Source organism: Callorhinus ursinus, unplaced genomic scaffold, assembly GCF_003265705.2.
Source record: "Callorhinus ursinus isolate GAN/ISIS: 27379988/994484 unplaced genomic scaffold, GSC_fseal_2.0 scaffold2, whole genome shotgun sequence".
NCBI classification, from domain to species: Eukaryota; Metazoa; Chordata; class Mammalia; order Carnivora; family Otariidae; genus Callorhinus; species Callorhinus ursinus.
This window is the reverse complement of record NW_027397064.1, coordinates 28,658,057-28,672,136: the sequence shown is the minus strand read 5'-3', so window position 1 is coordinate 28,672,136 and position 14,080 is coordinate 28,658,057. Positions and strand designations below refer to the sequence as shown.

At 40.8% G+C, this 14,080-nt stretch overlaps 1 protein-coding gene across 8 annotated transcripts in view; it reads left to right on the top strand.

Moving 5' to 3' along the window:
• The window catches only part of PARD3B (par-3 family cell polarity regulator beta), a 1,017,627-nt gene that overhangs the window by 882,247 nt on the left and 121,300 nt on the right, over positions 1–14,080 (top strand). The gene's annotated exons all lie outside the window — the stretch shown is intronic.

Sequence of the window (14,080 nt, the reverse complement as noted above, 5' to 3'; positions counted from 1 at the left end):
CATCACTCACTCTCAGGGCTTTGAGATGCCTTATTAATCTGATACATGTATGCTTCTGCAGCTAAAGATCAACTTTGAAGCATCCAAGGTAATGGTTCTCAAACTTGAGCTTGTGGAATCACCTGGAAGACTTGTTGAACCACAGAGTTTCTGATTTAGTAGGTCTGAGACGGAGCCCTGAAGCTGACATTTCTAACAAGCTGCCTGGGGCAGGGATGCCGCTAGCTGGCTTCCATACCAGGGTAAGTCACTAGGTTAAGGTGTCGTCCTTCTTTCTACAATTTGCCAGTCACCTTTGGTTCCTTAACTCAAAGGAAAATTGCTCAGGGAGTTTTTGAAGTGAACATACTAAAATCAAAACTAAACTCTGGGGGTGACTACTACATCTGCCTAATGGGACCTTACCTTTTTGTGAGCGAGACTGACCTGAAAGAACTGCGTTCCCGGAGCTTAGCACAGAGTAGGTACCCAAGACATGATTGTTCAGTGAATGGACGATCAGTGAAGGAATCACAGAATGGATGTAGCTCAGCGGATTTTATACATTAGTCTTTGGAAAGCTCTCATGATTCCTTTCAGCCTGAAAAGTCTTCTAGGAAGATAAACTGTCATTCTCTTGGAATCCAGCCTCAGAAATTGCAGAGTCAAGATATGCTTGTATTTTAAGTACTTACTTGGATTAAAAACTGAATTGCTAACAGGATTACAAAATGCCAAGTTTGCTGAGACTCAAATTGTTTATGCGCATGTTTGGTTCTAAGTTCTTTCGTCAATCAGTACATTTCTGTTTCTAATTACAGTCAATGTTTTTTTTTTGACACCTGCACATGAATTCTCAGTCAAAACCAGCTTCAGTAATTTGCAAAGGTATAATATAACTAAAATGAGTCTTGTAACCACTGATGTGTCACCTACACTACGTGTCTAATGAATTCAGAGGTGTTGTACCTCAATTCACATTGTGATTCAGAAAACGGTCTGCTATTTTTCCCATTTTCACTCCCACAGTGTTGTAAAACATTTTTAATGAACACTCTTAACAATTTTCCTCATTCCAGGAGCATGGAGTTTTAGTAGATGATGCAACATAATTCTCATTTGTGATTCCTTATTTATGCCTGTCCTTGGAATCTCTGTATTTGAATACTAGAAAAAGAAAAATGCCCAAGATTACCATAATTCTCCAAAATGTAATGTCTGTTACTGCCACCAGTCAAATCAGTTACAGACTCATAGTCTAGTCCCTGAAGTTTGGAGGTGGTTTTGATGGGGGCTAGGCATCAAATCTCGGATAGGAACCAGGCACTGGCTCACGGGTCAAAGCCTTCCATGTACTGTGATGAACTATCCTGAACAATTCTGCACCCAGTTTTTAACTTGGTCCCTGACCCTGGCTGGCGCCTGTAAAATTGCAAGTAATTTCTCTGTGGGCTCTAATAATCAATCAGAGGCCTAGTTAGAGAGAAAGTCATTTCAACATCAGCTGACAATTATTTTTTTGCCCTGAATATCCTTCCCTGCCCTCTTATTTGGTTTGAACTAACTCACCTAATTGGGGTCAACCACTGAAAAAGGATGCGCTGCTGGATTTGTTGTTTCTGAATGCCTCATGCTAAAGCATGTCTTGGGGATGACATCTCTTAGTTTTCTTAAAACATAAAAGTTGGAGAATTTGAACAATGGATGCAAAATATCATTGCAAGGGTGTAGTCAGTAAGGAGAACTAAACTGAAATGGGAAGGTTCTCACACCTGTATCACCTTTGGGCATCCACAGTAGTCGGGGCCTGGCCAGGCACTGCCTTCGGGCGCTTCAAAAGGCAGAATGATGTCAGTATTAACATTTCACTGCACATTAATTCTTTAAAAAAAAAACCCTGTCATTTAATTTAAGTGCTTATATGCATATGGTTAATTAAGAAGCCAAAATTGGCTATAAGCTTGGTGAGCTCTAAGAACAGGGAGAGAGAGATCATTATGCTTCTGCTCATGGTTTAGCTATTTGTGAACCAGCTGATAATGTGCAAAATTAAGATTTCGTAAGTGGCATTTTAAATGAATGGTTAATGGCTGAAGATTAATTAAACAGTCAGAGTTGCTGAAGAAAAGCTGTTAAAAAATTATGTTTATAGGCCAGTCACTTGCATGCTGAACTGCAATCCTGATAGATTGTGGCTTTTCTGTTTACCAAGAGAGCATTTTAACAAAGCGGGCCTCCTGAGGTAGGGGAACCCACTCCTTTCACATGCCATGCAGCCACGCAGTAGCCCCAGGGATGTTCCTTTGGAATAAAAGCTGCCAAGATGGAAAACAGACTAGAAAAGTGTTATATTGAGGGATAGTCATCTAAAACCTTCATCCCAGGTAGCCAGGCATATTTTATTTTTCTACACGTTGCATAGCTCTGAGTTAGAGTAGGCGGAACCCTTGGGGTTTTTAAGAAGCTACTCTAATTCTGTAAGAGAGGCAAAGAATCGCAGGATATTGTTTTCAACCTGGAGTTGATACTTCTTTAAGTCTGAAACTGCTAGCCCTCTTGGAGGTTAAAAAAAATAAATGCATTTTGTTCCTCTCGCTCTACCGTGGGTTCTTTGGGGAAAGGTTTACTTTGTGCGTAGGAGGCATTGGAAAAAATATTTTTGAATTCATTTGTCATAGCTCAACTCAATAAATATTGAATAAATGAATGAATGAATGAGCTACCCCAAAGTTGTGTGTGGGAGAATGTCAAAGGCTTTTTTTAAATGCCTTCCCGACTGTGCAATTAAGTGTCCACCCTCCTCGACTTCTGCACCAGGTATCTGTGTGTGCCTATGCAGTGACAGTGTCCCAGCCTCAGGGACCACATAGTCTAGTAGAGAAGACACAGGCATGGCAACACATAAATCACAGCCATGCTAAATACAGTCAGAGGGGTCAAGGAGGGGAGTTAGGAATCTAGGCAATGGTGGGCAGGGAGGGGCGTGCACAATCAGGAGTGTATTTTCCTATAAATTGGAAAGGAAATCACTTCTACCTATTTTGTAAAAACGCTAACATCAAAATGTAATTTTTCTTTTTGAGTTGACTAGTTTCAGTTCCCTGCTCCCAGGCAGAAGACCCACATCATGCAAGCCAGACAGTTGTGTCTCCTGTTTCAGTGTTCCCTAGAGAAGGACATCCTGCAGCCTCCCTGGGTATCCTGTTCCAGTGTTTAATCACCCTTCCAATCAAGAAGTTAATCCTATTTCCTCTTCTCCAGCCTTCTTTGGCTCGGTGGACCCTGTAAAACACCCAGGAGACCCCTTGAAAGCCTTGAGAAGTTAATTAGTCAACACTGGGCTGCTTGAGGATCACCGGTGCACCTTGTCACGGTGACGCTATGTAGGTGCACCATTGTAACGGTATGATTTTGTGAGATCGCTAAGAAGTCAGAATCGTTTTCCTCCTGGTCTAAAGACAAGGAGAGCCACTGGACATTTTAGCATGTTTGAAAGAAGCTGTTTTATTACATTTTCAGCTACCTATTGAGTTAGACACCACTGAAGTTTGGCCTCGTGGCCTATAACTCAGAAACTGAATGGTATATGTTGATAAGTAATAAAACCAAGGATGATTAATAACAGCCAACACTAAACATTACTGAGAATTTGCTATGGCTGGACGCTGTACTGATTGCTTTGCATGGATCATTTCACGTCCTGACCACCTGACCGGGTGGTACTACTACTGTCCCCAAGGTACAAATGAGGAACCCGAGTTGCTGAGAAGTTGAGGGACTGGCCTGATGTCATTAGGGATGGGCCAGGATTTATACCTAGTTAGCCTGAGCCCAGAGCCTAGACACTTAACCACCGTGCCGTGTTGACCACTCTATTCATTTTTAAAAATTATTTTCTTTCCCCAGAGTTCTGTCTCATTCTGGACTCTTTTTTTCTCCCATGTGTCTGAGATCCAACTCTATAAACTTCGCTTGTGGAAGGTAATAGCGCTGCTGAATAATAGTCCCCAGGCCAGTCACAGTCCTCGCTGCAATTATGGGCAGTTGAGGGGCAAGTCCCTTCCCCTTAAAAAAAAAAAAAAAGCCAATAGTGGTTTGCTTTAGAAAAACTGATAATTCAAAGCTTTTCCATTCCGGTGAAAATCGAATTGATGCAAAAGGAAAAAAAAAAAAAAAACAGGTACTTCTGGGAGAAAACCTGTGCTGTTGAAAGGACAGGGTAAAAACTGTGTTCACAGATGCCAGAAGCATCTGGGGAGCAGTGATGTCCAATAATTGTAGCTAAAAGCTGCATTAATTGACCAGCAACGGGTTGGAAGCTACCTCCAACCAGGATCCCTAACTCGCTGGTGCTCTTTTCATAAGCACAGTAAGAAGAGGGAGGTCACCTTCCATGGGGTTTTCCAGACAGAAAGGAAGCAGCTGTGACCAAAAAGCCTATTTCTACAAAGGAAGAGCTTGGCTTTTCAAAGCACTGCATTCAGATCACCAGGGGGTCTTGTTAAAATGCAGATTTTGATTCCAGTGAGCCAAGGTGGGCCTGAGGTTCTGCATTTCTAACAAGTTCCCCGGTGACGGTGACGCTCACTCTGCTGGTCCCGGGCACCACACTGTGATTAGCTGGGGTGCGGACTAGAATAAGGCAGTGCTTAATTGGTATTGATTTTTTAAATCCTGTAAAATAAATATGTGGCAAATCTCTTGAAAACCTTCTGAAGTTTCAGCTGTCAGTTCCTCATACCTGTGAGTTGGCCAAGAAAGCTCACTCCGTTACAGGCCAGAATATTCCTTGCTCAGATTCCATTTCTTGGAGGGGAGAGTATGGCTTTCTGTTTGTGTACTGGTATTGTAAATGCGGCCCTCAGCCTCCGTGTCCATGTGGTGACCTCTTGCTGGACTCCGAGAAGCCTCTTGCACCTTAGCAACATGCTCTGTCTCCATAGTTGAATAGGCATAAATTTGAATTTCTTTCCTCAAGTGCTGTTACAAACCTGCCCAGAAAAGTTTTACCACTACGAATAAGTAATCCATTGTTCCCACCACACGCCATTCAGTTAAGAGTCTCCAGGGCTCTGCTTATTCCATCATTTGATTTAAAGGTAGTTATATTACAATTATGTATCATTTGTGGACTGGTAACATTTTAACTAAATTCTATCTTAACTCCTCTGATAAAGGATATCATCTTCATTGACCTGCGCCCTGAACAAACACAAAAGTTTCTTCAGTATGTCCTTTTGGATGTTTTGTTCAAATGCCAGTATTTTAGATGAAATTATGTATTCCTTTTTTTGAACAACAACAACAAAAGTTGACACCACTAGAACCATTTATAACAGTGAAGAGAGAGAAAACAAGAATTTTTTTTCTGGGGGTTGGGTTGCATATTTATTAATTATGGAAAATGTCACTGAATCATAATAAATGGGAAGATGTTCTCAATTAATGAGACTTTCTTCTCTATGTGGGAAACAGTCAAATAAAGAACAGAATCCCTTGGGCGCCTGGGTGGCTCAGTTGGTTGGGCGACTGTCTTTAGCTCAGGTCATGGTCCTGGAGTCCCAGGATCGAGCCCCACATTGGGCTTCCTGCTCAGCAGGGAGTCGGCTTCTCCCTCTGACCCTCCCCCTCTTGTGCTCTCTATCTCATTTTCTCTCTCTCTCAAATAAATAAATAAAATCTTAGGGGGAAAAAAAAAACAGAATCCCTAAGCCCAACCTGATGTCAGGACAGTGGGGCTGCTTGACCTTAGTTTAGAGCAGCTCTGTCCAACAGAAATATAATGTTAACTACATATTTAATTTTAAATTTTTAGCAGCCTCATTTAAAAAAGTAAAAGTAATTTTATAATATATTTTATTTAACCAAATATATGCAAAATATAATTTCAACACATGTCCAAAACAGTTATTATAGAACTATTTTACACTCCTTTGTCATACCAAGTCTTCAACATCTGGTGTGTATTTTACACTTTACAGCCCTTCTCAGTTTGGACTAGCGCATTTCAAGTGTTCAGTAGCCGCATGTGACTATTGGCTGCCATATTGGACATGCCAGAATCCCTTCAGCGTACTTCCAGTGGTGGCTGATGCTTCAGTTTGAAGTTTTCCAGATACGGAGTCCAGGGTAATGGGCAGACCCTCTCATTTAAGTCTAGCTCCCACGGCAGAAAACTCTTTCTTGTGTTAAACCCCCAAGTGCTGCTAGGTAAGGACCACTTCCCCTTCTTTCACAGAGTTTACAGACTAGAGTAAGAAAAAGACATGGAAACAATACATTTCCATTCCCAGGGACCAGACAAATCTGCGGCTCTACCTTAAGAGGTACCCCAACTTAAGTGTCAGCTGCTATGCAGTGAGGTAACCTCAAAAAGGGCTGAGCTAGACAAGGCGCAAGTCTAATCTCATTCCAGATCTGTCCTTGTTTTGCCTGGAAGGAAGACAGAACCAGTGATCTAGCTCAGCCTACAAGGCTCTACCTGAGACAGAAGAATGGAGCCTGGCCTTCAGACAGGAGTACGGGTAGTCCCCACACATAAAGGTTTGTCAGCAGCTAACTCAGGCAGAAGGTAACTAATTACAACAGTATAACACCCATGCGATTCTCATTTAATGCAATCCTTCCTCCCTCACCAACGGTATTCATTCTGGCCAGGAATAGTGAAGAAAGTGCTTTAGAGCCGAACCTTCTCTTTCCTTGGGTTTAACTCTTATTCTTGTTAAACTGCTCATCCTTTCAAGATGTCATGTCTCTAGGATTTCATAATGACAGACTTGGTCTTCACTTAATTCATACCCACTTTTAATTACAAGCCTTTCTTGCCTACTGTAGCTGCAATTTTGTGACCGTGACATGTCCACATAGAGCACCATTATGTACCTACTTGCTCAAGCTAGAAATCTAGGGTTCCTTCTTGAGGCTTCCATCTCCCTTAGCCCCACACCCAGACTCTTTCCCAGGAAGATCCACGAGAATGGATCTTTGGTAGCCAATGGAAGCTTTGGCTGTCATGTCTGTACTCTGCATTTCCCCAGTGAGAAAATGCTGTGGGGCCCAACATTCTCACAAACTCCTCTCGATCCATTGTGCTTCCCCTTTGACATGCTGCTCTAAGCTGGATAAGGCTCAATCGGGGGTGCTACAGTAGCGGAACTAGGGAACGTTTTCTTCTGCCCCGACATGCATTGCCTTCTGCAAACACCTCTCAAAACACAGCTCTCTGTCTGACGCTCTTCTTGCCCCTTTGCTCCCCACTTTCTAAGGCCCCCAACCTTAGTTGGATGACCCAAGACCACTGCTCTAATTGACCATAGTGCCATTTCTCTCTGTACCTGTTTGTATTGTTTTGGTTTTGGTTTTGGTTTTCCAGGTGAGGCCGTTTGTGTTATTCAGAATTTAGCCCAGACATCATTTATTTCCTCAATGAGATCTTAAAGCAGGAACTATATTTAATTTCTAATCCCAGCACAATTCCTAAGGCATCTGGTGTTCAATAAATAGGTATTGAATAAATGAATGAATCCAAGTGGCTCCACTCTTAGCTGCATGACTTTAAGGTCACAGAGCTTTCTTGTCACACTCTTGGGCTGGCCGGCCTCCAGGCTAGGATGACTTGTCTGGCCTCCTGGTCAGCACAGCCTCCTTCTGGGTGTCTCTCCTCTCTCATCTGCTCTGATGCTTGAGTTTCGGTGATCCTCCAGGTTTCTCCTGGTCCTTGTCTCTCAAGATTGGGGTGCCATATCCTACTTCTGTCAGGAAATGCCTCCTCACCAAGTTCCCCTAGGTGAAAGACTTCCCAGGACACACAAGTCACTGTTTCCTCCATCTGGTGTCTGCCTCAAACACTTCTTAAGGACACAAAGAGTGGTTACTATTCAGAAGCTACAGTCAGCCCAATATGGCTGCTCCACCAAGAGAAAAGGCTCTTGTTGGCAATTACATTTTTGTAACTCTCTTTCCCATACTTAATATTTGTCACTGACTCTTGTTGATCTCTAGTCACCTCTACCGTTACATTCAGAGAATTTTGCTGGAAATGAGCACCAAACTTACTGACCTCTAGTTTTCTAGAGTTTGCTTTGGCCATTAAAAAAAAATTGGCTGTGATTAGCTCACCTCAAGTATCTGAACACTTCTTCCATGGTCTGTAATTTCTCAGAGATACCATCTATGCTTCTAGGGACACACCTCCCAGCTCTTTCAAAGCTGTGGACATAATTTGTGAGTACTGGCAACTGGGATGCCTTTAAAGCATCTTGAATCGTGTATTTTCCTCTCCCTCTTACCATCGTTTTCCTTACTGCCTCTCTTCTGCCTTCCCTTGATGGAGATATCAGATGAGTCACTTAATGTCTCTGCATCTTTCCCCATCTGTAAAGATGGGAGGGTGGGACTAAGTGATCTCGGCACTTCTTTCCAGCTCCAAAATTATATGGTTCTGCGATTCTTTAATGGAAGCAAAATAGGAGTTCAGGTTGCTCTGCCTTTTCTCTGGTGCTGTTATCATGTCAAAGCATCTGCTCCCAGCAGTGGCCTGTCCTTTCTTATTCCTCTCCACAGTAGCTTTAATAATCAAATAAAAAATAAATCCTTAATGTTATTATCATTTGTTTTACGAGGCCCCTTAGCTCCCTTTGAGGTTCCCTTCTCTGACCATCTCAGGCCTCTTTGCTACCTTCCTTGTTAACCATAGCACCAGGGATCCATTCTCATGCTCCCTGTGCTCACTGCTGCAGGAATGCTTTACCCTAACCCAGATTTCAAGAATTAAAACATTAGTGTGAACCTCCCTAAGCTCTCACACTGGAAATCTCTTTTGTCTGTTATCCAGGTGGTCCTGTCCTTAGATAATGAGAACTTGGGTTATGAGATTGTAAAAAGCTTTTGGCAATGGAATTTTAGACACACACACACACACACACACACACACACACACACACACTTTGTGATATTTCTTTTACAGCAATTGAATAACAAAATTTGTAACTGTGCTATTATAAACTTTACTTGTTTGTACAGAAATGTTCCCTTAAAAAAGATAAAAGAGAATCTCTTTCATTCAACAATAATATCAAAACCTTTCAAGAAAGGGCAAGGTTTTGATATTATCGTTGAATGAAAGAGATGGAATATAGGAATCCAGGCAAGTCATTCTCAGTATCTCCAGGGCAGTCTCCGTACCCTTCCCCCTTTCCCACTTAGGCTCTCTGGCCTAGAATCTATTGAAGATGCACCAGTAAAACTGATGAAGTTTCAAATAGCTGTGGCCCTGCCTTCTGAGAGTTTATAGGGTCCTCTGTGGGCCGAGGTAGAGAAAGTAATGTTTGGGTCTATATTAAATAGTATGAAAAATTGTATGGAATTTACCATCAAACTATGGGAAACTCTTACATAGACTTCTTAGCACTCTGGCCTATAAGAGACAGGTGGACATGAAAATATTCTTTAAAACAACGTCTGTTGTGGTTTTTCAAGCCCAGGAATGATGTGTATCAGATATCAGAAGGGAGCATTGATCCCTGTAGTCTGACATTTGACAAATTGCAAGTTGTATCCTTGATCATACCCTTTAATTCAGAGACTAGAAGTGTTGTTTACAGTTTCGTCTTTGTGGGTGGATCCGTGTTGATGTTGTTGGCCATGGTAGGGTTGCCCACGTATACCTGTGGAGCCACACGTATAGAAGAAATGTGGTTTCTCATTTTACATTTACACACTTCGTTTTATGTAACCAGAGCTAGGTTTTCAAATCGATATATTCAATCTCTGTTTCTACATACATCGTTTTTCTTAAGTTACAGGCATTAGCTTACACAAAAAGGGCATGATCAGTGAAAACCTACTGTTATTTTCTAAGTTTAAAAACAGTAACCTATGAGAAACTCCCTAGAAAATACCTTAACCATTAATTGGGCAAAACAGTAACATTTAAGGTAACATACTGTATCGTCCATTTGTGTTCCAAGTGAAATGAAACTTTATTTTGATTGGGACTGTCACAGATAATTTCTGCGTGTAAAATACATCCAGGGACAGCTTTCAAATGGAGTTGTCAGTTTTTGTTTAGCAGGCAGGAGACTCTCCATTGTTGTCAAACCCTCTTTACAAAAGCATCACTAACCCAGTGATACACAGTTGTAGAGAAGAGGGAATCATCACTCAGCTTACTTGGAACAAAAAAGAACGAGGTTGGTCTCTGTCAGTGTTCAGTGTGTCTGAGGGCTCTTTTGTTTAGCGGGGCTTCCCTCTAGCCAACAATGCCTTTAGAGTCTTGGAATTAGATATCTTTCTCTTGTGCTGGTTTTTGAAAGGTGAAAATAGATTAATGCATATTGTTATTCTCTGAAGGTAACAGAGGATATGTAAACTGTATAATTTGAGTTGTCAGCTTAACTCACGAAGTCATGGAAAGGTCAGAAGAAAAACCAAACCTTCTCTGGATTTATGCACACATATCACACGCACACACACATGCACGCACACACACACACTTTCTCTTTAGTGCCTTTCAAAGTTGTCCTCATTTTCTTAATAGAGCCAAGATGTTAACTTTATAAAGAATCAGTAAAATAGGATAAATTTTGTCCATTGTTAAAACAATGAAGTTTTGATTTTGGAGTACATAGGGGCCATCATATTGAGTTTTATAATAAATATTTTGTGTCATATAGAGTGCGATGACACATATGATATAATCTGTATCATAAAAGGGAGGCTAAACAAATTACGTTGATTTCTATGTGTTTGTCTCTCTCAAAACCTCACCTATTACATTCCCAAGGAATAATAATTCTCTATTCTTAAAACTTACTTGCTGCTTAAAATTCCCAGAAGCAGAAGCCAAGTGGGGCAAAACAAGATGCTGAAAAGTGGCCCCATAGTTCTCAGGTTCTGTGGAACGCCATTTGAAACCTTGGATAGTCCTCAAACATATGGTATAGCCAAAGAAATCGAGGGAAGGATGAGCTCTAGACACCCCTCCCAGTCCTAGGGTTCTGTGAGCCCCAGAAGGGGGAAGGGAGACGAGTGGGAGCATGAGAAGCTGAATAGAGGGAAAAGAAAGGGACAGAAATGAATAGAGAAATGAACAGCTCCTTGGAGTTGAGGAAACGGCAACCAATGACCAACAAGTTTTAAAAAGAAAGAGAATGACCAAAAATGAGAGTTGAAGTGACCCATCAGAGCCAGAAGCTTGGCGTTTTTACAAATGCCAGTTACTCCTTGAGAAGCTTATAAAAAAAAAAGAGAGAGAGAGAGAGAGAGTTCCGGGCTAGGAAGTCTCCCATGATAGTTTTCCCACTATATAATCCCCCCGTAGTCTCCCATTATAATCCACTCCCATGGTAATTTTCAACCTCTAAAAACTCTCCATTCTATTAATAAAAAGAGGACGTCTTTCATAAATTTATCATATTACACACTACAATATTCTGCCTTTCAAATCTCAGGCTAATTTTTCATGAATCGCTTATGAAAAATACAAACAAACTTAAAATTCTATTTATGAGTCAGATGACAAACGAAGTAATGAGATTCTGTGTTATGGTAACTGTCACATCTTGTCTCAGCCCTGTTGTGTCTAAATGTTCACTCTCTTATTAAGCTCCATTAGAGGATTTTACAATACCAAATTGTTTATACGCTACTGGTTCTCTGCCGCCCGCCAGTAGGGCATGTTTCACTCATTATTGCTGATGGTATCTTACACCGTTAGTAAAAGCTGGAATAACATTCAGCAGGAAGGCGGCATGCGCTCACTGAAATGCTTCTTTCCTATACATTTCCCAACGTGCCATTTTGAGTATATAGTTTTAAATTTGCGATTCGGTCTGACACCTTATGAGTGGGGAACTATTTTTCCCTTTGTTAAATTTAAATGACCCCTCCACTACCAAATTTGTATTTCTGTAAACCTAATCCACAACCTCGCATAGTCCCCAGTGAAATGCTTTCTCTCTCTTCCTCGCTATGTGAAATTTAAAGTAACTAGTATATGTAGCTTTCTTTACGGAGTACAAAAGCACTTTCACAATCCCACTACGTTATCACCACTACCTTTCTTCCTAAGTAAAGAAGAGGAGGAAACTAAATCTAATAGAAGAAAAACTCCTTCCCCAACTACCCCCTTAGTACATACCAAATTTTGACCGCAGGATGATCAGTTCTGGCTCCAATGTTATAAACCTTCCTTTTATATTTTTGTTAAAGATACACTGTTATTTTCTAAATTTTCTATAACAAGTATTTTTCATTAAATTTAGTAACCAAAAAGTTAAAGCAGAAAACAAAAATCAAATCACCCATTATCCCACAATCTAGACTTGACCATCCTTAACATTTTAGAGGCTTATTTCCGGTCTTGTCTCTGAGTATATCACTGTATATAAAATAGATAATTTGTGTTTATGCCTAGTGCTGCCACATTTATATACATATGTAATATTTACAGGCATATATAAATTTTGGTTTCTTGCCTTTTTGTCATTGTACTGTGCTCTTTTCTTGTGCCAGTTAATCTTTTCAAAACCATCCCTCTTACTGGTTACGTAAAACACCGCTGCATAACTGTACCTTAATTTATGTAACCTTTTCCTTAATGCTAGACAGTTAGGGCATTTCAAAGTTTTCAGTGTTATAAATTACTCCCTGATAAGCATTTCTGTACATACATCTTCCTACATAGCTTGGATTATTTCCTTAAGATTCCTAACAGGGAATTGCATCAAGGGCTTACAACATAGTGCCAACAATTTTCCAGGAAAATTGAAGCAATGCTTCCACCAGCAATGTAGGGGAGAGTTCATTGCACCCCATACCTGACAACATTGAATAGTATCTCTTTTTCCTCCCGTAAATCTTTGCTAATTGGGTGAAAAATAGGACCTTATCATTTCACTTTGAACTTCTTAGCTTCCTAGTGAGGTAAAGCATTTTTATGGAAGCTCAGGTCTGTTCCAAATTACCATTAGAAGTTTTTGTTCTGTCTCAGCCTTGTTCCATTACCAGGAGGAACAGTTACTGGAATCAACCTCCATTTCTTCCCTCAAAAAAATCTATTTGGATTTATCAAGACGTATTTGGATGCACGTTTTTATACCCCTCTTGACAAAAATGCATGATTACACACCTGGGTCTTTTAAGCACAGAACTAAGCCACATCTGTTTAGATCTGATTTTAATCGACTAACCCTTACCCCTAATAGAATAGCATCCCTCTGAATAGGCAGTATTAGAAAAATAAGACCCTCACAGTAGCTAGTGAAAGAAATGTCACCTCAGGGTCTGGACATTGCTATGACAACCCAGACTCCATCTATCACCACTGCCATCAGCACGTGTTGCAGAGGAAACCCCTTTGCAATGTTTAATCTGAGAATTTTAATATTAAATGTGTATTTGGCATTGAAAGCTCACACCTTATTTGCTATTGTCAGGCTTAGTTGATAGACAGCTAGGTCAGTCTCTTTTTACAGTCCATTTCTGAGATGAAACTATAAATTTTGAAGCTAGGCTTCATCATTGCAGAGAGAAAAGCTTTTGCAGCCTATTGTTGAAATATAACATTTTATAGGATTTATGAGGTCCAGATTCAGGAAGATCATTTGCCAAGCACTTAAGGCTGGTTTTGCTGCCCTTTGCTTTTCTCTTCCCCACCCCGCCCCCACCACAAACAGATACGGGGGGGGGAATCCATTAGAAAAGAAAAATTATGAAGAAGAACTTACTTGATTCAATACAAATGTCAGCCTAAGAAAGAAAAGGTCCTGAGCCTTTACCGTGAGGAGCCTCGTCCATACAGGGCTGCTCCTTGGTGATAGGAAGGCTGCTTGCTTCTGCAAATGAAGTGGCATCATATTTGTTTTGATATTAAATGAATGCCTCTGATTCTGAGCAGCCTTTTGAATTTATGCACAGAATACAAATCCTCTCCAACATGCTCCCAGGACTCTTTTTGAAATTCCATGATAGGACGAGCTCTGTGATTTGGTCATATTCCATTTAGCTTGTTTTATTGCTGTTAATTTTACACCCGAAAATAGGTTCTCTGAAACTTGAGATCACAGTAGCTGTCAGGTGGTCGAAAATGAAGAAAACCACC